The sequence below is a fragment of the Salmo salar genome, chromosome 06 (assembly GCF_965601325.2).
Source record: "Salmo salar chromosome 06, fSalSal1, whole genome shotgun sequence".
NCBI lineage: Eukaryota > Metazoa > Chordata > Actinopteri > Salmoniformes > Salmonidae > Salmo > Salmo salar.
Window position 1 is genome coordinate 29,430,520 of NC_138296.1, and position 25,164 is coordinate 29,455,683.

General features: G+C 40.7%; 1 long non-coding RNA gene across 1 annotated transcript; it reads right to left on the reverse strand.

Moving 5' to 3' along the window:
* Positions 1-6,921: 6,921 nt before the first annotated feature.
* LOC123743414 (uncharacterized) lies at positions 6,922-21,907 on the reverse strand. Its single transcript, XR_006770184.2, has 2 exons — positions 14,807-21,907; positions 6,922-7,932 (listed from the first exon to the last, which is right to left on the reverse strand). It is a non-coding gene; the product is annotated as an uncharacterized LOC123743414 (long non-coding RNA).
* Positions 21,908-25,164: the final 3,257 nt, after the last annotated feature.

Genomic DNA, 25,164 nt, shown 5'->3' on the forward strand with positions numbered 1-25,164 from the left:
AACAATTTGAGAAAAGGGTAAAAGATAAGTCACAAGGACTAGACGGGGAATTACTGGACACCATGTCCGCAGGAATTAACACCCATAGCAAGGACGTTAAAGTTCAAATTTCTCCCGCTCTCATTCAAGACCCTATCCAGGGCCCGCTTGATCAAGAAACAAGCCCCCGGGCTCTGTCTATAGACTCTGATACAAAAGTTGCGAAGAAAAAGGTCAAACGCTTCGTTAAAGCCAAGCCCACTCAAAATCGGAAAAGTCAATCTGCTTCCACCTTGAACAGAAATGGCACATCACGTCGTTGCGAACGACCACTCCACTTTGTGGGGAATATGTCCACTAACCACGAATCTAAACGGCCATACCTGGAAACAGTCCTGGAGGACTGCTTAACTTGTCATGCGCTAATGGATTCGGGTGCGACAATATCACTCATCTCTCAAACATTGTTTGATGATCTCAAAAGGGCTTTGAAGCCAACTAAACATTGGTTAAAAGTGGAACGATGCGACACTAAACTTCGAGGGGTCACTCAGACTACCTCGCCTCTCACATTGAGAGTCATGATGAAACTACACTTCCAGGACGTATCGCTCGTTCACCCTGTGTATGTTACCAGCCTCGAAACTGTAACCCTGCTACTTGGAGCAGACTTGATGGATCGGTTACTCCCATTGATGGATTGGAAAACCAACCAGGTATGGTCACAGGCCACAGTGCCTTCTCCACTGACCACACTGTCTTCCCCTAATGCTAGCTGCAACGCAGTCCTTCACGAGGGGTATCTGTCGAAAGCACCCCTTGGGAAAAAGACATTTACAAACCTCTTGGTACAGAATCCGATCCACGGAGATATTACGATATCTCGACACATTCCATCAGCCAATCTGATTGACCATTCTTTTCATGATTTCGAGCCAGCTGTCTCTGTGAATAAGCAACTTCCCTCCTCCTTGCAGTCGTGCAATACGATAGTTGAGATGAACTTTTCTTGCCCTTTGGACACTTCCGCAAGCACTGCGGCCGTCTCAGCAAGAAAAACATTGATGCGCAGAGTATACTCTGTTTCCGATGATACACCTTCTGCTTTGTTGGGGACTGTCACCCCTTACAATGACACTAATGGCGTCAGTCCAGCAACTGACCCGATGACTCCCACTGGTGAAACACTTTGCGATATCACAGACCGATATCCTCGTCTCAGTTCGCAGGTAATGAAGAGGTTGCCACACGCGGACGCGGTGGTGACTGACATGCCTCGAAAGCCACTGAGCGTTTTGAAGCACAAACACCAGGAGATTTGGTTGAAAGGTTACAGCCATTCTCATAACAACGCGGCCGCTGAAAACTCGTACGTAGGGTCCGATCTTCTCGTTTGCGCATCGGACACCAACACCACCCGCTGGTGGGGGGGTCCCGAGGCACAAAGGGGGGGAATAGTAGCCCAGACCCATGATGAGCCTCATCGAGACCGGTGGGGGGGTCAAGACTACGGACAACACCGTACGAGGCCGCCAGAGCATAAATCAAATCTAGTTGTAAACTCTCCTATGAGAACTGTGAGGAGCAGACAGGCCCCTAGACGGGGATTATCTTAGAAGACATCTAAGATAGTACTGAGGTGTACCACACTGGTCGTAAAGGAACTCCAGTGGACTTGTCCACCTCCAAAACTAATGGCATCAATAATCATTCTTTGTCATGCGTAGGTTCAACTACAATACAAGTAGTAAAATGCTCCAATCATGTGTTCCGGTAGATAATATTTCAGAATAAATTGGTAGGATAACTGGTCCCCTTGAGTACCAGTACCAATACTAGCAACAGTCAGTCCAGCTACAATCAGTAAGAAGGTTAGAGACTTAACCAATCAAATTACCATTGACAACAGCGACATAGGAGTCACTCAGAGTGCAACACGTGGAGGGGAATCTCCAGTGCACTCTTCCAATGGTTAAGACACATGTCACTAATAAATAGGACCCTCCATTCAGGAGGAAAATTATTAGAAGTCATGAACCATGATCACACCACGTATGACTGGTCCAATACTTAAAGAGTACTTCCGTCGTGAGGTTAGCTCCTCCGTGGATAACATAGCTATGAAATAGACTTCATACCTATTGCCACTACAATAGTGGAAGACAGTGACTTGTAGAAAAACTACTACAGACTCCCTTGACACCAATTCTGACTGACCTCCAGGCATTGACCTGAAAATTACCTGACTACGTCAGACCCATTCTGAACAAGTTGTAATCTGCCCGGATACTTGGTTTTCTTCCCTTGACATGAGCGCTTGTGTAAGCATAAACGCACATGCACAACGGAACATCCAATTAGGATTTATGCTAGGACCACTTAAGGGCCCAAGCAATATACCAGCCTTAGTAAAGTTGAACATTTACTTCTAGGCCTTTGACTCTACAGCACTCACCAGTTTTCTTCCCAGAAGTCCATAGGTCATACCTGTAGACTGCCCAAAACTAGTGCATTAAAGCTGTAGACTTATCATATAGTTATCAACTTAGGATAGCGGTTCAGCAACACACCAAGTAGGAAAAACCCTAGATATGGCATTAGAGACAATGCCATGATAATCATTTTGCCAGAACATTGGACGTATATAGAATACAGTCCAATTAGATGATTTTTTTGTGTGAGAACTATATTTTGTATATTTTTTGTTTTGTTTATGCTTTCATTCCTTTTCGGTTCAGTTCCTTTGACACATAGGAAGTGATAGAGCCATAAACAAAGTCCCCATACAACCATCACTTAGTGCCACAACGCCGCTCATTGGGGAATGAATGTAATTATATATATTTCATGAGTGTGTGTGCGTTGTTAACATCTGCCTAAGCTACTGCCAGATCTTCCAGTCTGGACGACGGGTCCGGAACGGCGACCCCAAATCCGAACACCCACGGCCTATCCTTGTGGCGGCATGCCCGCTGTCAGAGAGACTACCAAGGTAAACCACCAGAGGGGGGGACCGCAACGGCGATCAACAACCAGGACATCCCCTGGCCCTTCCTGGGGTACTTTACAGCTTCCAGGGAACCTACCAAGGTACACCACTAGAGGAGACCGCAACGGCGATCACCAACCGGACATCAACTGCCCATCCTTGTGGTGGACGGCTCCGCTTTCAGAGAGCCTACCAAGTTCAACCACCAGAGAGGACTGCAACGATGATCTACCAATGGGACATCACGTGGTCATGATTTTATGTTGATTTGTAACTTGCAGGATAAACAAGATCCAAACCACCAGGGGGGTATGTCATGACGTTGGCCTCTTTGGGTACAGAAAGGACAGTTGACCCCCTCCCCTTTGTACCATCCCCCAACCTACCTTCCCAACCACCCAGGCCCTGTGTGAAAGGGTTGTAAAAACTCTAAGAGGAGTCTCTGGCCACATGGCCCATAGAGAGACACAGGAAATTCTTCCAACTCACAGAATTGGGGAGCCAAGCGACATTTGTGTTCTGGAGAAGGTATGGAAGATTGGTGAAGAATCCAGCTACGAACTGGTCCGCTTGGTACAATTTTGTGATACTCAGAAGAGACAATATAGCCATATTACCATAAAACTGTTTATATAATAGCCTCAGCTTGAGACTTGCATCCACATGGTTGTATAAAATGTATTAATAAGGATAAAGCTATTTGTAATACATTGAGATGCTATGTACTGATGTTAATGTGATAGAATTGGATTTCTGTACCAAGCTTCACTCAGCCATCGGCAAGCCCCCAAGGGACACAGACAGGACCAGGCGTCATTTGACAAGCCTGTTCAAGGGTCACTATAAAACTATACCCTGAGCTACATTTCTCCAGACCAGGCCTCCACTCCATTAGTGAGTTGGCCAGTAGGTTTTACCATCCAATTCCTCTACTGAAAGTGAACTACACCACGTGGTTAACTTTTAGACTATCGAGACCGACAGAATAAGAACAAGTCTTTGATATTAATTATTAGTCTGCAGCTAAGTAAATTATATCATCGAACGCGAAGACCAACGAAACATCCATTCTATGACGACATTAATGAATGTCGCTTTGAAAGATCTATTCTAACCGAGAGAGAGAGAGAGAGACAAAACTCTCCACAGAACGACGCTCCAACAAGGATCCCGACGACACACTGAGCGTAAATATATATTGATTGCAATTGTTCCCGAATGAATGAGCGTTCAATTGTCAATTGTTAATATTAATGAACTCTGTGTACCTCCTCAGCTGACCGTTTATGACCCATTGTCTAACAGACCAGCCATGCCTGTTAGCCATTAGGGCACATTACTCTACCAATCCTTTGTGACGATAATTACTGTTTGTATGTTTTCTGTTAATTACTTAGTGTAGTAAATAAATGATTTTAAGACAATTGATGTATGGATGATTTTAGTAAAGACTGGGTTCGTGCAGATACAACACTTTTCGACGTTTGGAATGAGACTGAACACGAGGTAAAATACACCATTTAAACCAGAAGATAATCGGCCTATATTATAATATAGGAAAGTTATATTAGGAAAATTATAACTTTGTAATCTGAATATTTTCCTTGGTGCCCCGATCTCCTAGTTAATTACAATTAAACGATTAATCAGTTTAATCGCGTGATAATAATTACAGGGAGTTAATTGATAAACATGTCTTCAGTTTAATGGTACCCCAAAGACACGACACTGTCTTAGGGTTGGCTAAGGCTACCACACATTTTGGGGCTGTTTTGCTTCCGCTGGTCCTGAGGCCCTTGTTAAGGTCAACGGCATCATGAACTCTACAAGTACCAGGACATTTAAGTCAAAAACCTAGTTGCCTCTGCCAGCAGGTTGAAACTTGGCGGCGAGTGGATCTTCCAGCAAGACGATGACCCCAAGCACACATCAAAATCTACAAATAAATGGTTAATTGGCCACAAAATCAACATTTTGCAATGGCCATCTCAGTCTCCGGACTTGAACCACATTGAACACCTGTGTTTTGAATTGAAGAGGGCAGTCTGTAAGTGCAGACAGAAGGACATCAAGGATCTGGAAAGATTCTGTATGGAAGAATGGTCTAAGATCCCTCCCAATGTGTTCTCCAATCTCATAAAACATTATAGAAAAAGGCTAAGTGCCATTATCCTCGCAGATCAGAGAATCACCAGCAGCAAGAGAGACATCATTGATATATACAGAGATAAGAGTCGGCCCAAGAATTGAACCCTGTGGCACCCCCATAGAGACTGCCAGAGGTCCGGACAACAGGCCCTCCGATTTGACACACTGAACTCTATCTGAGAAGTAGTTGGTGAACCAGGCGAGGCAGTCATTTGAGAAACCAAGGCTGTTGAGTCTGTCGATAAGAATGCAGTGATTGACAGAGCCAAAAGCCTTGGCCAGGTTGATGAAGACGGCTGCACAGTATTGTCTTTTATCAATGGCGGTTATGATATCATTTAGGACCTTGAGCATGGCTGAGGTGCACCCATGACCCGCTCAGAAACCAGATTGCATAGGGGAGAAGGTACGGTGGGATTCGAAATGGTCGGTGATCTGTTTGTTAACTTGGCTTTCGAAGACTTTAGAAAGGCAGGGTAGGATAGATTAAGGTCTGTAACAGTTTGGTTCTAGAGTGTCTCCCCTTTGAAGAGGGGGATTACTGTGGCAGCTTTCCAATCTTTAGGGATCTCAGACAATGTAAAAGAGAGGTTGAACAGGCTAGTAATAGGGGTTGCAACAATTGCAGTGGATCATTTTAGAAAGAGAGGGTCCAGAATGTCTAGCCCAGCTGATTTGTAGGTGTACAGATTTTGCAGCTCTTTCAGAACATCAGCTATCTGGATTTGGGTGAAGGAGAAATGGGGGAGGCTTTTGCAAGTTGCTGTGGGGGGTGCAGAACTGTTGACTGGGGTAGGAGTAGCCAGGTGGAAAGCATGGCCAGCTGTGGAAAAATCTCGATTATTGTAGATTTATCGGTGGTGACAGTGTTTCCTAGCCTCAGTGCAGTGGGCAGCTGGGAGGAGGTGCTCTTATTCTCCATGGACTTTACAGTGTTCCAGAACTTTTTGGAGTTTGTGCTACAGGATGCAAATTTCTGTTTGAAAAAGCTAGCCTTTGCTTTCCTAACTGCATGTGTATATAGGTTACTAACTTCCTTGAAAAGTTGCATATCACAGGGGCTATTCGATGCTAATGCAGTACTCCACAGGATGTTTTTGCGCTGGTCAAGGGCAGCCAAGTTTGGAGTGAACCAAGGGCTATATCTGTTCTTAGTTTAACACATTTTTGAATGGGGCATGCTTATTTAAGATGGTGAGGAAATACTTTTAAAGAATAACCAGGCATCCTCTACTGACAGAATGAGGAAGGTGCACAAAGTATTTTTTTAACAATTATTTCTTTAACATATTTTTCTCTGAGCAATTTTATTTTTATAAAACAATATCATTTTCTATTTGTTTTTAGCATACATTATAGCTCAGTATTTGTATTATTTATTTTATGCAGTCTGTTTTACTCATCTTTATCAAGGGTTCCTATAATTTTGGAGGTGACTGTTTATAAGCAATTATAATAAATCAAGGAACTTCAAGGCGAACATTTCTAATTTCCTGTTTTCATACCGTGTTACTCTGACTTGCAAACCCATTGAGGCTCAGCTGAAATTGCCTTTGTCAGTTTGCATCTTCTGAGATGAGACAATCTGATGGAGACTCTATCCACACCCATTCAGAGTTTGACGTCTGTACTAAAACAAACAGTTCTGAACCAATCAGAAACCTTTTCAAAACAATTCCACATCAGATTCAGGTAGACTACACATACTGCAGTTGCCTTAATCTAAAAAGGAGACAGAAAAACATTTCTTAGATATACAGTATCTTCAACCACATTTAACAAAATAAAATCAACTTACACAGATACAAAATATTTTAATATTTTATTCAATTAAAATATCGCATGGCAAATAAAGTCTAAAAACAGAGAAGTTACAGTACAGTGATAAAAGCATGCCATTTCCCAGTAAAAAAAGTCATACAAATTATCTATACAAAGAAAATATTTACAATGATTTACATTTTAATTTGTCCTTATTTGACAGGATGCACACCTTACTAGAAACAATGTAACAGTCATGATGATGATTCTTGTACATTTTTTGGTTGATCCCTTTTAAAATTGAGATACAATTATAAAACTATATACACAAAATATACATTTCAATCTGACATGATTTCAATCTGACTCTCACAACTCGACCTTTGGTGGTTATTTTTTAAATAAAACCATGATAGCTTATGGCTATTTTAAAAAAAATTGTTTTTTATAATTTATAATCTGTTATGTATTTTAAGATCAGAGAAAGTACCTGGATAATGCATAATGTAATAATCCATGATGAGTTGTCCCTGCTTAAACCATGCAGGACTAGTCCACTCTTCTACAGTAGGAGGGGGGTTTCTCATCAGTATTATATAATCCAAAGAATAACAAGGTTGGAAAAAGACATGAAACTGTCAATAGGAAAATCAGTGTAAAACAATAAATACTTTATCGTTACTCTTTGGAGTTTTAGCTTAAAATAATATCCAGGCCAGCCCAATGAGAAAGTACTGTAATATTTACAGAATCTTAAAAAAATTTGCACAATACTGCTTAAAGCGAAATATAGTTGTCACAAAAAAACGGACATCAACCATCCCATCAATCTATCCTGGTCCTTTTGTGCTCTTTTGGCAAGACAGCACAAACAGATCTCGGACCAGGCAAGCATTAACTTATGCCTGTCATTAAACCAGGGTGGTTATGCTTTTATAAAACTCCCAGGTGTTGCTAGGAGGTCACGAGGTCAGGCATCCAGGGGTCATGTCCAGCAACCAGCGTCCTGCCCCCTAGATCTGAGACTCTCCCGTGTTCTGGGCGCTCTTGGATGTCTGGGCAAAGAGAGAGGGCAAAGACAGACAACAACGTCAATCAGTTGCTTTTTGATCAGACTCCGTCATCACAGTCCTTCATTATTAATCCGCAAGTGGCTCTGCTGTCTCTCTTTCACCCGCCAGACAAAATGCTTCACTTAACACCTTCCTCACCCACCTCATTATCTTTAGGGAGCTTCGGCCCTGGCCAGAATCACACGTTTGCTTATTTTATGGAAACCATAAAAAATGACAGTTCTTTTCCTCCTTTGTTGTGCTTTGAAAGGTTTTTAAAATTGCCTTTGAGCAATCTCACTTGAAGGAAATGACTAGACTGATCACACCTCTGCTCCGGCCTGAACATGATGTCCCAAACCATGGTCAGTAATGATTAACGATTAAAGTAATGGACTGATTAATTAAAGATGTCTCTGGATGGGGAAAGAAGTGAGAATTTTACAATGCGCTGTAAAACAAATGTTCCAAATTGGCCGTTAACCTGATAAGAGTGTGCCCTCAGAAATTGAAATACTCTGAAGTTTGGATGAATGCACATTTGACTTCTATCTAAATATTCTAATATGCTTATATCCTTTGTATAATACAGTAAATGTAATATTTTATGCAGAACTTTAACTTGCAGATCAGCCTTAATAATATTACAGATTCTGGGTTCTATCATGCACATTTTTGTCTAATTTCTAATCCCCCTATTATTATTATTATTATATATATTTTCTCAGCACTATCAATCCTCCCCTGATTGGAGAAAACTAACGGCCAACAATACTTATTCTACTGCTACTCACTGCTATCTTCGCTCACAAATACAGTACACTCTAATCTTAATTCCAACCCTCCGATGTCCACAGACTAACCCATCTTTCCTAGTACACGACCATTTTACTATTTCCTTTTGCAATACATCCTTCTATTTTACTGTGATGTCTTACGAGCGTCTTGAACCTCTCTATTTGTACCATTTCTATCAAGATTACCCTAAAGATAACTACTTTACCGAAGAGTGTAATGATATTTCCCATCGATTGATCGTGGTTTTTCAGATCTCCTAACAGTACTGTTTGTAGGTCCATCTGAACAGAGATATGACTTACAGTGCCTTGCGAAAGTATTCACCACCCTGGTATTGTTCCTATTTTGTTGCCTTACAACCTGGAATTAAAATGGATTTGTTGGGGGTTTGTATCATTTGATTTACACAACATGCCTACCACTTTGAAGAGGCAAAATATTTTTTATTGTGAAACAAACAAGAAATAAGACAAAAAAAAAACAGAAAACTTGAGTGTGCATAACTATTCACCCCCCCTCCCAAAGTCAATATTTTGTAGAGCCCCCTTTTGCAGCAATTACAGCTGCAAGTCTCTTGGGGGTATGTCTCTAAGCTTGGCACATCTAGCCACTGGGATTTGTGTCCATGCCTCAAGGCAAAACGGTTCCAGCTCCTTCAAGTAGGATGGGTTCCGCTGGTGTAGAGCAGTCTTTAAGTCATACCACAGAATCTCAATTGAATTGAGGTCTGGGCTTTGACTAGGCCATTCCAAGACATTTAAATGTTTCCCCTTAAACCACTTGAGTGTTGCTTTAGCAGTATGCTTATGGTCATTGTCCTGCTAAAAGGTGAACCTCCGTCCCAGTCTCAAATCTCTGGAAGACTGAAAGAGGTTTCCTTCAAGAATTTCCGTGTATTTAGCGCCAGCCATGATTCCTTCAATTCTGACCAGTTTCCCAGTTTCTGCCGATGAAAAACATCCCCACCGCATGATGCTGCCACCACCATGCTTCAATGTAGGGATGGTGTTCTCGGGGTGATGAGAGGTGTTGGGTTTGCACCAGACATAGCGTTTTCCTTGATGGCCAAAAAGCTCAATTTTAGTCTCATCTGACCAGAGTACCTTCTTCCATATGTTTGGGGAGTCTCCCACATGCCTTTTGGCGAACACCAAACATGTTGGCTTATTTTCTTGGCTTAAAGTGGTCCTATGGACAGACACTCCAATCTCTGCTGTGGAGCTTGGCAGGTTATCTTTGGTCTCTTTGTTGCCTCTCTGATTAATGCCCTCCTTGCCTGGTTTGTGAGTTTTGGTGAGCGGCCCTCTCTTGGCAGGTTTGTTGTGGTGGCATATTCTTTCAATTTTTTAATAATGGATTTAATGGTGCTCTGTGGGATGTTCAAAGTTTCTGATATTTTTTTATAACCCAACCCTGATCTGTACTTCTCCACAAATTTGTCCCTGACCTGTTTGGAAAGATCCTTGGTCTTCATGGTGCTGCTTGCTTGGTGGTGGTGTTGTTGTAGACTCGGGCCTTTTAGAACAGGTGTATATATATTGAGATCATGTGACAGATCATGTGACACTTAGATTGCACACAGGTGGACTTTATTTAACTAATTATGTGACTTCTGAAGGTAATAGGTTGCACCAGATCTTATTTAGGGGCTTCATAGCAAAGGGGGTGAATACATATACACGCACCACTTTTCCATTTTTTATTTTTGGACTATTTGTGTATGTCCATTACATGAAATCCAAATAAAAATCTATATAAATTGCAGGTTGTAATGCAACAAAATATGAAAAATGCCAAGGGGGATGAATACTTTTGCAAGGCACTGTAACAACCACTCCTGGACCTGACTACAAAACCGAGCCACTGAAGGACAGTACCAAAAGAGATCATCTGTTTATTGTGTTTCCTCATGACAGAGTCTGCACAGGGCTGACTGTTCATTGTGCCATATATTGAGGATTATGTTTGTGGCGAGAATTTTATATAGTAGTTTACATTGAAAAGATCGGATTGATGCATCCATTTTTTGTTTTGTATATCAGTTCATAAACCTGATTCAATGGTATTGGGACATCAAAAACCTGTTCCCAACTATCTTGAATTTTATAATGCATAGTTGTCAAACCTCTCAACCCTACATTGAAACTGGTACATTTTATGATTTATACCTGTCATTTTAAGCCATGCATGGTTTTTCATTGGAGGCCGACAAACCAATTAATTTGTTTCTGTTTTGAGTAATTGCCTCTTCCATTTTTGTGGCAGAGCTGCAATGAGTTGGTTATACTTATGCATTTATCTCCATACACGTTTGTTCATTTCTTTTGTGACATAATTTTACTGTCCTTATTTACATTGTCATTCATAAACATGATACCTTCCTTCTACATTTCTTCCCCTAAAAATTAGTACATTGGAGTTTAGACATTATTTGCTGTAATATTTGTTCTGCCTCTTCTGGAGTATGAAATTTGAATTTTGACCAGCTCTGTATGGCTTCATTTTAAAAGAAGAATAATTTAAACAGGGTTACGTTATCAATCCACTGGAAATGTTTTATTTTAATCAGTATAAAAGCAAAAAGCTCACTTTTGAAATTGGATGTGCCTTCCATCTGGAAAAGCAGTTTGGATTTAGATATAATTTTGGTATAGAGGCTTTAAGAGAGAGGTTTAATGCCTTAATATCCAAACTCATGTTCGTTTAATGGTATGCCATTAAAAATAAAAGTTTTTTTCTCGCATGACTTGAAAAAGGATTCTCCTGAAGTCGGTAGAGCCATTAGTAAATATATAAACTGAGATATCAATAGAGAATGAATCAGGGTAACTTTCCTGTAGATGGACAGGTGTTTCCCTCTCTATGATTTAAGGATCCTATCTATTTTGTTTTCTATCGAAGTTAATAGTTCCAAGGTCGTTAAACCTTTCTGGTATATGTACACCAAGCACATAAACTTCACCATCCACCCATTTAATCAGGAGGCTACATGGCAATTTAAAGTTGATATCTTTTAGAGACCCAATCCATAATATAATACACTTATCATAGGTGGGTTTCACCCAGAGAAACTGGAGAAATGATCCAGGTCCTCAATAAGGCCCTTGAAGGTTGAAGATTGAGGACTCAAGAAAAAACATGAATCATCGGCGTACATTGATACTTTTTTTTTCTCTAATCCATAAATGTTTTGCCCCTTAAAGCTGCAATATGTAACTTTTTGGCCGACTAAATTCACATAAAAAAGTGAGTTATAGATCTGTCATTCTCATTAAAAGCAAGTCTAAGAAGCGGTAGATCTCTATTGGAATGCCATCAAGGTCAGAGGTTTTTCCCGTCTGAAAGGAGTCAATTGCCAACCATAGATTGTCCTGTGTAATTAGGCCTTCAATATTTTTTGGGGTGTCTGAAATTGTTTAACATGATTTTTTGGGAGAAGGATATCACAAAACTCACTGACAAACGACCGTCCAACTTGACGAGCTTGTTTAAAACCTCTTGCTTCTAGGAGTTCCGCTAGCCTATGAAATAGCATGGCGCGAAATGCAAAACTTCAAAAATACCATAATTCAGATTTCTCAAACATACGTCTATTTTACACCATTTGAAAGATACACTTCTCCTTAATCCAACCACATTGTCCGATTTCAAAAAGGCTTTACGGTGAAAGCAAAACATTAGATTATGTTAGGATACCATCCCAGCAAAAAACAACAACACAGCCATTTTCCAAGCAAGGATAGCCATCCAAAAGCAGAAAACCAGCTAAATTTATGCACTGACCTTTGACGATCTTCATCAGATGACACTCCTAGGACATTATGTTAGACAATACATGCATTTTTTGTTCTATCAAGTTCATATTTATATCCAAAAAACCCATTTTACATTGGCGCGTGACGTTCAGAAAATGTATTCACCCCAGAGTTTCCGGTGAATGGGCACATCAATTTACAGAAATACTCATCATAAACGTTGACAAAATATGTAACAATTAATTAAAGAATTATAGGTAAACTACTCCTTTATGCAACCGCTTTGTCAGATTTCAAAATAACTTTACGGAGAAAGCATATTGTTCAATATTCTGAGTACTGAGCCCCACCATCAATGCAAGCTATACAGTTAGCCGTCCAGCCGCGGCTTCAACAAAACTCTGAAATATTTTCTTACCTTTGCTTATCTTTGGCTGAATGCACTTGGAAGGACTCCCACTTCCACCAGAAATGTTCATTTGTTCGATAAAGTCCATCATTTATGTCGAAATAAATCCATTTTGTTGGCGCGTCCAGATCACCATTCCAAAATGCATGAAGCGCATCTATCCACCGTCGACGAAAAGTTATAAAGTTCCCTCAGCGTTTGTAGAAACATGTCAAACCATGTTCACAATCAATCTTTAGGGTGTTTTTAACGTAGAATTTCGATAATTTTAAAGCCGGACAATAGCAAATTCATTACAGAAGAAGAAGAAAAATGGCTAACCCTTTGTGACCACGCGCGAGGTAAGTCAGTGACCCCAGCCAGAACACTTACTGTTCCGGGTGTTATTCAATCAAAATGCATAGTAGAAGCCTAAAACAAGGTTCTAATGACTGTTGACATCTAGTGGAAGCCTTAGGAAGTGCAAGTTGACCACACAGACACTGTAGTTTTGATAGAACATAATTTGAAATGACTACAACCCTCAGCGTTCCCACTTCCTGGTTGGATACCTCTCAGGTTTATGCCTGCCATATGAGTTCTGTTATACTCACAGACATCATTCAAACAGTTTTAGAAACTTCAGAGTGTTTTCTATCCAAATCTACTAATAAAATATTTGACTCTGGGCCCGAGTAGTAGGCTGTTTAAGCTGGGTAGGTTTTTCATCCGGCCGTGGAAATACTGCCCCTATACCTAAACAGGTTAAAATATTTTTATCCTTTGGTGAGATAAGGATTTATCCATCTTTGTAACTATTTTCTGTAGGTTATTTTTGGTTGTGTTTCTATATTGAAGGTTTAGGAAAAAACATCCAATTTGCTCTGTTTTTTAGATAAGTGAAACACGATTTTTTCATGAATAAGTTCCTCAAACTCCTTTTATATTGTGTATAGATTATTCAGTGCTTCTGCAGTACATTCATCAACACCATTGATATCTGTTAGATTTTCTATTTCTGTTGTAAGCCTTTTCTCTGTTGACCAATTTTTGGGGATGAAGATTCAATTGATTGGCCTCCCATATGATAAGTAGGTCCGCTGAACCTGTATTGTGCAGGAAAAAGTAGTATGTGCCTAGTTTTTGTTAAGAAATTTCTGTCAGTCAATAAACCCAGGTAAAATTGTAAATATCCCCGTCCTCATGGAAGGTAGGTCATAGTTATATGGAGGGATATAAGTTGATGATATAATCGCATTCGATCCTCAATCAATACATATTTCACTTTTGGCACCATAGAAAAGGATACCAGAAAAGAATCAATCCGACTAGCTTGATTAAGCCTCCTCCAAGTATATCTTATGAGATCCGGGTTTCTGAGCCAATGTCAGTCAATTCCAACGTGTCCATAATATTCATAATCTCTATGAGCACCAGGGGGTGATAGTTGGTAGTATGATTTCCTTTACGGTCTACTGACTTACTTAAAACTGTAATAGTGTTATTTGTATCTAATTAGATTATTATAAATATTGTCAAAGAAGTTTGGATCATCATTATTCGGTCCATATAACTGTATGAGCAATGTGTTTATCATCAAGTAGTATTATCAAAGCAATCCATCTTCATTGAGCATTTAAAAGTATTGCACCTCAAGATCTAGAATTTCTTAGTACATGACAGAAATAGATTTTACCATCCCATTCTTTTTCCAAGGGCAGTTCGTCAGAATATATTTAATGGCAGCATATAATTAACAGTAAATATGGTATAACAGTAAATATGGTATAACTTTTACTCGCAGAACTTTGCCTCGCAGAACTTTACCTAGTGTTCAGTGTCACTCAAACTTAAGTGTTGGAGGGCATAAGTACATCATATTGATAGCCTTTCTGCTCTTTTAGATATTGGCTACTCAATTAGTAAGAGTTAATACCTGTGATTTGCTGTTGCTTGACTGGTTGGAGGAAAACTCTGAGTACTTCGTCTTCTGTAGTGCACAGACGCTGTCCAGGATCTTGCCATACTCCTCTCTCACCTACAAGGTGCAAAAGAGAGCAGTATGAGCAAAGACGGTAGAGAAAGCTGGCAGAGCAAGGGTGCGGGGAAGGGAATAAATAGACCAGAACCAGCTGTTATTGGGCAGTTTCCAATTTAAAAAAATGGTTATTCTTCCTGTCTCTGTAAGTGGGTGTTCCTTCTCTAGTGTGACCATGTTTGAGCATGCGATAAAGCATGCTCATGAGAGACAGGGAACTCTTAGTTACATAGACAGAACCTTGACCATTTATTTCAACGGTAAACAGCTTTTATCCATCATCTTAATTATCCACCATATTTGTTATGAGTCCAACAAGCACATATTTGCCTACCCTTAACTGTAGGCCCTACAGTAAACTAAAGCCAATCAGTATTATTTAAACACTTAATATACATATAAGTAAAGGACTCCTATGGTAATAAAGGGAAACATCAAAACATTTATTTTCACCAGTGTTTATTTCCTTTGTAATACACAGATAAACAACATGGGTTGGTACAGGACTCACTGTACTACACATACACAAAGACATCTTTCATACGCATGGTTATAATGTTCGGAATATCAAACACATGCATGTTAAAGGAAGACACTACCAAGGAGATGAACTTTCGGTTCGTTTCAGGGATGGTAGTGTCCCTGCACATGTCTTCCAGTTGCACAATCATATCATAGTCATGGTCGCGGTTTACCCGGAACTCTGCACGTTCTTCTGGAAGCAGTTGGTCGTGAAACACCAGTACGTCTAGCGCTGGCATGATAGCCGTGATCCTCCGGTTGTAGGAGGGTATCATAGTCATGGACCATAGATCGTGGACCTTGTCACCAAGTGCAGTGCGCACCTTGACTGTCAATTTCACAACGGGAGGATCTATCCTGACTGACACAAAGACACAGGAGAGTAGTTTAGTTATGGAGAGAGTGATTATCCATTCCAGGCCTTGTTTCACTATATGTAATTGTACTCACCGAACTTTCCCTGTGGTTTGTTTTCTTGCAGGTCATCATATAAGTACAGATTTGTTTCACGTAACACCGTGAGGAATCTCTCCTCTTGTTCCTCGGTCTGGAGGCAGTGTTTGATGAGCTTATGCATCATCTTAACCTGATTACCCTTACTGCGAAAATAACTGACTAGATTCACATCATCACGTCGCTTGTCAGGACCCCATCCACGATAGGTGTGATGTATGGGGCCACAGTGTGATCGGTGTGATCGGATGGGGCCACAGTGTCTTCTGATCCCTCCTGTCTCAGCCTCCAGTATTTATGCTGCAGTAGTTTGTGTCGGGGGGGCTAGGGTCAGTCTGTTACATCTGGAGTATCTCTTGTCTTATCCGGTGTCCTGTGTGAATTCAATATGCTCTCTCTAATTCTATCTTTCTGTCTTTCTCTCGGAGGACCTGAGCCCTAGGACCATGCCTCAGGACTACCTGGCATGATGACTCCTTGCTGTCCCCAGTCCACCTGGCCGTGCTGCTGCTCCAGTTTCAACTGTTCTGCCTGCGGCTATGGAACCCTGACCTATTCACCGGACGTGCTTGTTGCACCCTCGACAACTACTATGATTATTATTATTTGACCATGCTGGTCATTTATGAACATTTTAACATCTTGACCATGTTCTGTTATAATATCCACCCGGCACAGCCAGAAGAGGACTGGCCACCCCTCATAGCCTGGTTCCTCTCTAGGTTTCTTCCTAGGTTTTTGCCTTTCTAGGGAGTTTTTCCTAGGGAGTTTTTCCTAGCCACTGTGCTTCTTTCACATGCATTGCTTGCTGTTTGGGGTTTTAGGCTGGATTTCTGTACAGCACTTTGAGATATCAGCTGATGTACGAAGGGCTATATAAATACATTTGATTTGATTTTGATTTGATGTAAGCATGCCTCTCAGCTATATCGTCCTTGTAACTCTTCAATAACTGGCAATTCATTATACAGAAAGAGGTTGTGTCTAGTGAATAGTGGAACACTGGTGCTGTGCATCTATATATGGTACAGTCTGAACTGTGTTTGGACACATTACCCATGGTTGGATGCATGTTCTCCCATAGAAGTAAGTACCTTAGGTTTGATATAGGATCAGTGCTTGGATGAATGCCATGGTTGGCTACATGCGCCCTCGTTAAATGTATGAGCCGTGGTTGGTTATATGACTTGTGCTCGGATACCTGAGCAGTGCCTGGATGAATGGCATGGTTGGAAGGTTGGCTACATGAGCCCTGGATACATGAATGAGTCTTGGTTGGATAAAGGATTCGGAGTTGGCTACATGCGCCCTCGTTAAATGTATGAGCCGTGGTTGGTTATATGACTTATGCTCGGATAACTGAGCAGTGCCTGGATGAATGGCATGGTTGGAAGGTTGGCTACATGAGCCCTGGATACATGAATGAGTCTTGGTTGGATACATGAGCCCTGCTTGCCTATAACAACAGCAATCTGGGCCCTGGTGTGGACTAGAACAATGTTTATCCATTGACCACATTCTGTACTTGCAATAAATTCACATACTGTATGTGTGATGTGTTTGGTATCCTTCAAGGTCATAGTCATTGAATGAACTGCATAATAAAATACAACAGAGACATATATGTGGACTGTGCAATTATCATTTGTAAAAGTCCGGGAATTATAGGCTGCCTATCATCCTAAGGGACTTTGTTTAATCTTATATATAATATTAGTAAAGAAACATAGTCTCTTACTTTGACGTGAACAAGGACTCCCCTCTTTTTAATAAATAACATCTTAATAAATAACGGAACAATAGCAACATGTGGTGTCACTTCAACTTGTTTATTTCGTTTGTAATACAAGGATTCACATCATGGGTTGTTACAGGGCCCAGTTGTACTATGCAAACAGAAAGACATCTTCCATAGACATAATGTTCGGAATGTCAAACACATGCATGTTAAATGAAGACACTACCAATGAGATGAATTTTCGGGACGGCTCAGGGATGGTAGTGTCCCTGCAGTTGTACAATCATAGCTTTGCAATTGCTACTGTTTACCCGGAATTCTGCATATTCTTCTGGAAGCAGTTGGTCATAAACGTACAGTACGTCTAGCACTGACATGATAGACGAGATCCTCTGGTTGTAGGAGGGTAGCATAGTCATCAACCATAGATCGTGGACCTTATCACTGAGTGCCGTGCGCACCTTGTCTGTCAATGTCACGATGGGAGGATCTTTCCTCACTGAAACAAATACACAGAATGTGATTTAGTGTAAGAGCAAGTGCCGATCCATTACAGCCCTTACGCTCACTGTACATGTGTTTATACCCACCGAAACTTCCCTGTGGCCCGTGGTTTTGCAGGTCATAGTATAAGCAGGGATGTGTTTCACGTAACACCTTGAGGAATCTCTCGGCTCCTTCCTCGGTCTTGAGGCAGTGTTCAATGCCTTTATGCATCATCATATTGTATTGTACTGTATTGCTCTTACTGTGAAAAGACCCGAGTAGATTCTCACCCTCGGGGTCTTTTGTCAGGACCTGATCGGAGATAATTCTGAAGCCCCGATGCCTCTCGGCTATGTCGTCCTTGTAACTGTTCAATAACTGGCAATTAATTTTACAGACCAGAGGTTGTGAATAATGGAACTGTGTTGAGTTGCATGTCTCTATATATATGGTAAAGTCTGAATCGTGGTATGATACATGACCCATGGTTGTATGAATGTTCTCCCGTAGAAGTACCCTTGGTTGGATACATGAGCCCTGTTTGGCCCATAGACATACCTTTGGTTGGATAAATGAGCCCTGTTTGGATGAATGGTCCTCGGTGGGATAGATGAGCCCTTGCTGCAAGTGTGTTTTAAGTAGAAAGTTGGAGTTCCCCGAACTCAACACTTTGGTCAAGTTTACCACCAGTACCATTGCAAGGTTCACAGTGGTAAACAACAGGTTTATGAAAAGACTCTACAAACAGAAACATGTCTTCTGAACCCATTTTATTGATGTGTAATTCTATGAAATGTTTGTTGATTTCAGCCCCACGGTTGCGCTTCTGATACCACAGACGCACAGAGTCTGTGTTGTTAAGTAGAAACCGTTTTGTCCCCGATCCATTCACCTTGGTCCAGTTTACCACAAGTTCCATCTGAGTCGAGACCTCTAAAGGTACGCCCTCAGCATCTTGGGTGAGCTCAATGATAGTGGATACAGACATGGTTGTCGTCCGGTCGATACTGAGCTGTGTACAAGGACAACCTCACCGTTTGAATTGGGATAACCCGTGTAATAATATTCCTCGATGGAGATGAATAAGTATTGGTTGGATGATACACGGTCAATCTGCATTGTTAAGGATGAGCTATGCTATCTAAATGGGGTTTGAACACACCAAGGTCAGAGTCGGTAGTATTTGCATGTTTATTTAATTTTGGAGAAACGTATTGCATTACCATAACAATTTAAACATACAAAACATTGATTGTACACTTGCCATATCCAAGGTTCATATGCATTTACTACATAATATACATTACATAAGCCTGTTACAAAGGTAGTCATTTAACAGCTGGGGTCAGTAACTTATACATTTAAACAACTGTGGCGGTTTCCAGTGTTGCATGTGGATGATACACAGTTGCTCTCATATTGGATTTCTGTCTCATACAAGAGCAACAGCAGCATACCACACAAGCAGTTGCACTGATAATCAACACCACTGCAACACAGATAATTATATACAACCAATAACTTTCCCAAAAAAGGAAACTTTTGTCTGGGTGGTCCTGGTGTAGATCTTGGCCTCTCACAAGGTCCTCCGTTTCGGCCTCGAGGTACCTAAATAGATTGGTGTAGTTGATCTCACCATCCTCCAAATGGGTCTCGATCTCCTCTTCTTCTTCTTCTTCACTCAGTGGCCGACCAGTCAATTCGACCAATGCCTTTAGTCCCCCATCAAAATCTCTTGTGTAAAAGGAGTTACCCAGTCGAATGATCTGATCCATGTTCTTCATGGAATCTGCAGGAACTCCGATAACCTTGGCTAGTTTGAGGATATTGTCTTTGTTGTTGATCACTGTAGCACCTATTGCCGATGCTACCCCTTTGGCTTTGTCAGAGGTGGCAAATCTCTTGATCTTTTCCAGGGACTGTTTCAATTTTTCAGTTTTTGAGGTCTTTGTATCAACTTGATAGGTGCCTCTAGCTATAGCCACTCTACCAGAACTAACCTTCTTGGTTCCAGCATAGACCTCACAGTTCTTTGAATCCTTGCATTCATCACATTGAGCAGTCAGGCATTGTTTCATGGTAGAATTGGTGTAACAGAGTACCTTCTTGACATCTCCTCCTGGACATTTGTAGGACACTTCACTTTCATCTGACCCGTAATTCTTCAGACTTAGTCCAGCCAAATTACCGGCATTGATGATTCTGTCACCATCATTCTTCTTCTTGAAGTTATCAAACAGTCTGGTTTCTTTACAGTTAGTCACACCGCAGGCAACACAGACAAGTTCCTTATAGTCTTTATATTTGGACATAATGTTTATGTCAGGAGCATCGACCCTTAGGGTTCAGCTACTAAGACACTGGACATTGTAGGTCTTGGTCAAGGCTAGGACCTTGTATGTAGCAACAAGAACTACTATTAAGATTATGTTCATGGTTGTCCCCATGGTTTGGTTTTGAAATTAGTAGGATCTCCTCTGTGAAGGTTAATGCTGAGGCAGTTGTTACAGCTTGCATATATATACCCTGTATCTGGAAATCCCCTTGCATGAGGCTTGGATAGAGGAATCCACCACGGTTGGACGTTTCCGCTTAGATGTGTTTAACATTGGATAGAGGAATCCACCATGGTTGGACTTTTCAGCTTAGATGTGTTTAACATTGGATAGAGGAATCCTCCACGGTTGGACGAATCCTCCATGGTTGGATCATTGTGAAACATTTACGTAGGCTTTAAGAGAGCTGTCTCTTCATTCAACCCATGTCGCAGTCATGTTGATATTACTGGTGCTGGGGTTGTTACCCTGAACAAAGGCTGTGGATTGCATAACAATTGTTGTAAGTGTCCACCTCGGTCCAGGTTGGGTGACAGCGGAACCTGTGAAGACCCCCAGTGTACACCTTGTATGAGTGACGAATATATGACATCGTATAACTGGGAAAAACTATGTAATCTACAACCATACTGTGATCCCAACCTAAACTTTGAGACACGAGATTATTATGACCTGACTAAAAGACACACCTGTAGGTGTAAAGAAGGTTTCCATTGTTCCAATTACGATTTTTGTATCTTATGCATTCCTCAATCCACATGTGAAGACGATTCTGTTGTGTTTTCCCTGGGTAACCACACTCACGATGTTGTGTGTGGCCCTAGACAGGACAGGCCATCTACTTTTAACCCGGTGTTATTACTTTGCGAGATTCCTGTCTTGGCTGTGGTAGTGGGCATGGTTGTGATCTACATAAAACAAGTCCCGACACAATGTCCATATGTACTTAACAGCAGTGACGGGTTCTTCATTCCTAACCATAAGGAAATGATAAAGACATCTGAACACATTAACCTCTCTAGGGTAGGTGGCACCAAATCGTCCCACCTACGCAACAGCCAGTCTAATCCCGTGGCGCGATATTCAAATACCTTAAAACCTGTTGGGGCTAGGGGGCAGCATTTTCACGTCTGGATAACAAAAATGTACCCGATTTAATCTGGTTACTAATCCTACCCAGTAACTAGAATATGCATATACTTATTATATATGGATAGAAAACACTCTAAAGTTTCTAAAACTGTTTGAATGGTGTCTGTGAGTATAACAGAACTCATTTGGCAGGCAAAACCCTGAGACATTTTCTGACAGGAAGTGGATACCTGATGTGTTGTATTGACTTTAAACCTATCCCATTGAAAAACACAGGGGCTTAGGAATATTTTGGCACTTCCTATTGCTTCCACTAGATGTCACCAGCCTTTACAAAGTGTTTTGAGTCTTCTGGAGGGAGATCTGACCGAACAAGAGCCATGGAACGATGATGTCCCATTAGACACCTGGCGCGCGAGTTCATGTTGGGTACCCTCGTTCCAATACGTTATAAAAGAGTATGCATTCGTCCACCTTGAATATTATTCATGTTCTGGTTAAAAAAGGCCCTAATGATTTATGCTATACAACGTTTGACATGTTTGAACGAACGGAAATATATTTTTTCCCCTCGTTCATGACGAGAAGTCCGGCTGGCTTACATCATGTGCTAACGAGACGGAGATTTTTGGACATAAATGATGAGCTTTTTCGAACAAAACTACATTCGTTATGGACCTGTGATACCTGGAAGTGACATCTGATGAAGAGAATCAAAGGTAATGGATTATTTACATAGTATTTTCGATTTTAGATCTCCCCAACATGACGTCTAGTCTGTATCGCAACGCGTATTTTTCTGGGCGCAGTGCTCAGATTATTGCAAAGTGTGATTTCCCAGTAAGGTTATTTTTAAATCTGGCAAGTTGATTGCGTTCAAGAGATGTAAATCTATAATTCTTTAAATGACAATATAATATTTTACCAATGTTTTCTAATTTTAATTATTTAATTTGTGACGCTGACTTGACTGCCGGTTATTGGAGGGAAACGATTTCCTCAACATCAATGCCATAGTAAAACGCTGTTTTTGGATATAAATATGAACTTGATAGAACTAAAAATGCATGCATTGTCTAACATAATGTCCTAGGAGTGTCATCTGATGGAGATTGTAAAAGGTTAGTGCATCATTTTAGCTGGTTTTATGGTTTTGGTGACCCTGTCTTTGAATTGACAAAACATTACACACAACTCTTGTAAATGTACTGTCCTAACATACTCTAAATTTATGCTTTCGCCGTAAAACCTTTTTGAAATCGTAAAACGTGGTTAGATTAAGGAGATGTTTATCTTTCAAATGGTGTAAAATAGTTGTATTTTTGAAAAATTTGAATTTTGACATTTATTTGGATTCAAATTTGCCGCTCTTGAAATGCACCTGCTGTTGATGGAGTGCACCACGGGTGGCACGCTAGCGTCCCACCTAGCCCCAAGAGGTTAAAAATGCTATTACTTCAATTTCTCAAACATATAACTATTTTACACCATTTTAAAGACAAGACTCTCCTTTATCTAACCACACTGTCCGATTTCAAAAAGGCTTTACAACGAAAGCAAAACATTAGATTATGTCAGCAGAGTACCCAGCCAGAAATAATCAGACACCCATTTTTCAAGCTAGCATATAATGTCACATAAACCCAAACCACAGCTAAATGCAGCACTAACCGTTGATGATCTTCATCAGATGACAACCCTAGGACATTATGTTATACAATGCATGCATGTTTTGTTCAATCAAGTTCATATTTATATAAAAAAACAGCTTTTTACATTAGCATGTGACGTTCAGAACTAGCATACCCCCCGAAAACTTCCGGGGAATTTACTAACAATTTACTAAATTACTCACGATAAACGTTCACAAAAAGCATAACAATTATTTTAAGAATTATAGATACAGAACTCCTCTATGCACTCGATATGTCCGATTTTAAAATAGCTTTTTGGTGAAAGCACATTTTGCAATATTCTAAGTACATAGCCCAGCCATCACGGGCTAGCTATTTAGACACCCGGCAAGTTTAGCCTTCACCAAAATCAGATTTACTATTATAAAAGTTTGATTACCTTTTGTTGTCTTCGTCAGAATGCACTCCCAGGACTGCTACTTCAATAACAAATGTTGGTTTGGTCCAAAATAATCCATCGTTATATCCGAATAGCGGCGTTTTGTTCGTGCGTCCCAGACACTATCCGAAATGGTAAATCAGGGTCGCGCGCATGGCGCAATTCGTGACAAAAATGTTCTAAATATTCCATTACCGTACTTCGAAGCATGTCAACCGCTGTTTAAAATCAATTTTTATGAAAATTATCTCGTAAAAAAGCGATAATATTCCGACCGGGAATCTCCTTTTCGGCAAACAGAGGAAAAATCACAAAGACGGGGGCGGCCAGGGCACGCGCCTAAGCTTTCAGTCCCTTGATCGGCCACTTGAGAAAGGCGATAATGTGTTTCAGCCTGGGGCTGGGATGACGACATTCTGTTTTTTCCCGGGCTCTGAGCGCCCATGGAAGACGTAGGAAGTGTGACGTTAGAGCAGAGATCCTTTGTAAAAGATAGAGATGGCAAAGAAGTTCAAGAAATGGTCAGACAGGAATCTCTCAGGTTTTGACCTGCCATTTGAGTTCTGTTATACTCACAGACACCATTCAAACAGTTTTAGAAACTTTGGAGTGTTTTCTATCCAAAGCCAATCATTATATGTATATTCTAGTTACTGGGCAGGAGTAGTAACCAGATTAAATCGGGTACGTTTTTTATCCAGCCGTGAAAATACTGCCCCCTAGCCATAACAGGTTAACAGATTTGGATAGAAAACACTCTGAATTTTCTAAAACTGTTTGAATGGTGTCTGTAAGTATAACAAAACTCATATGTCAGGCAAAAACCTGAGAAAAATACAACCAGGAAATGAGAATTTTATTGCTGTACTATTTTCGATTCATTGCTAATAGATCACACAGTGACAAAGGATTCATTTCGCACTTCCTACGGCTTCCACTAGATGTCAACGAGCTTTATAAAGTTGTTTGAAGCGTCTATGATGAACAGAGACCGGATGACAAGGAAGAGAAGTTGACGTCCCTGGGATGTCGTCACTTCATTATTGCCCGCACCTGCGCATTCATGTGAGTTCATGTGAGGCGAGACATTTTTCAAAAACGTTTTTCAAGACACAGGAGAGGTCGGGTTGAAACATTACTGATGTTTCACGTTAAAAATGGCCCTAAAGATTGATGCTAAACAACGTTTGACATATTTGAACGAACGTAAATAGATTATTTTTTTAACTTTTTGTCGTGACTTCCCCCCCCGCCCTACTTTTGAGTAGCCTACCGAAGCGCTAACAACATGGAACAATTTGGAGTTATTTGGACATAAATTATGAACTTTGTCGAAAGAAACCACATTTGTTGTGGACCTGGGATTCCTGGAAGTGCCAATGGATGAAGATAATCAAAGGTAAGGGATTATTGACAATAGTATTATTGATATTAGATGGTTACAAGATGGTGCTAACCTGTATATCCTAGCCTATTGTTCTTAGCACAGCACCCCGTTTATTGCAAAGTGTGATTTCCCAGTAAACTTATTTTGAAATCTGGCAATGCAGTAGCAT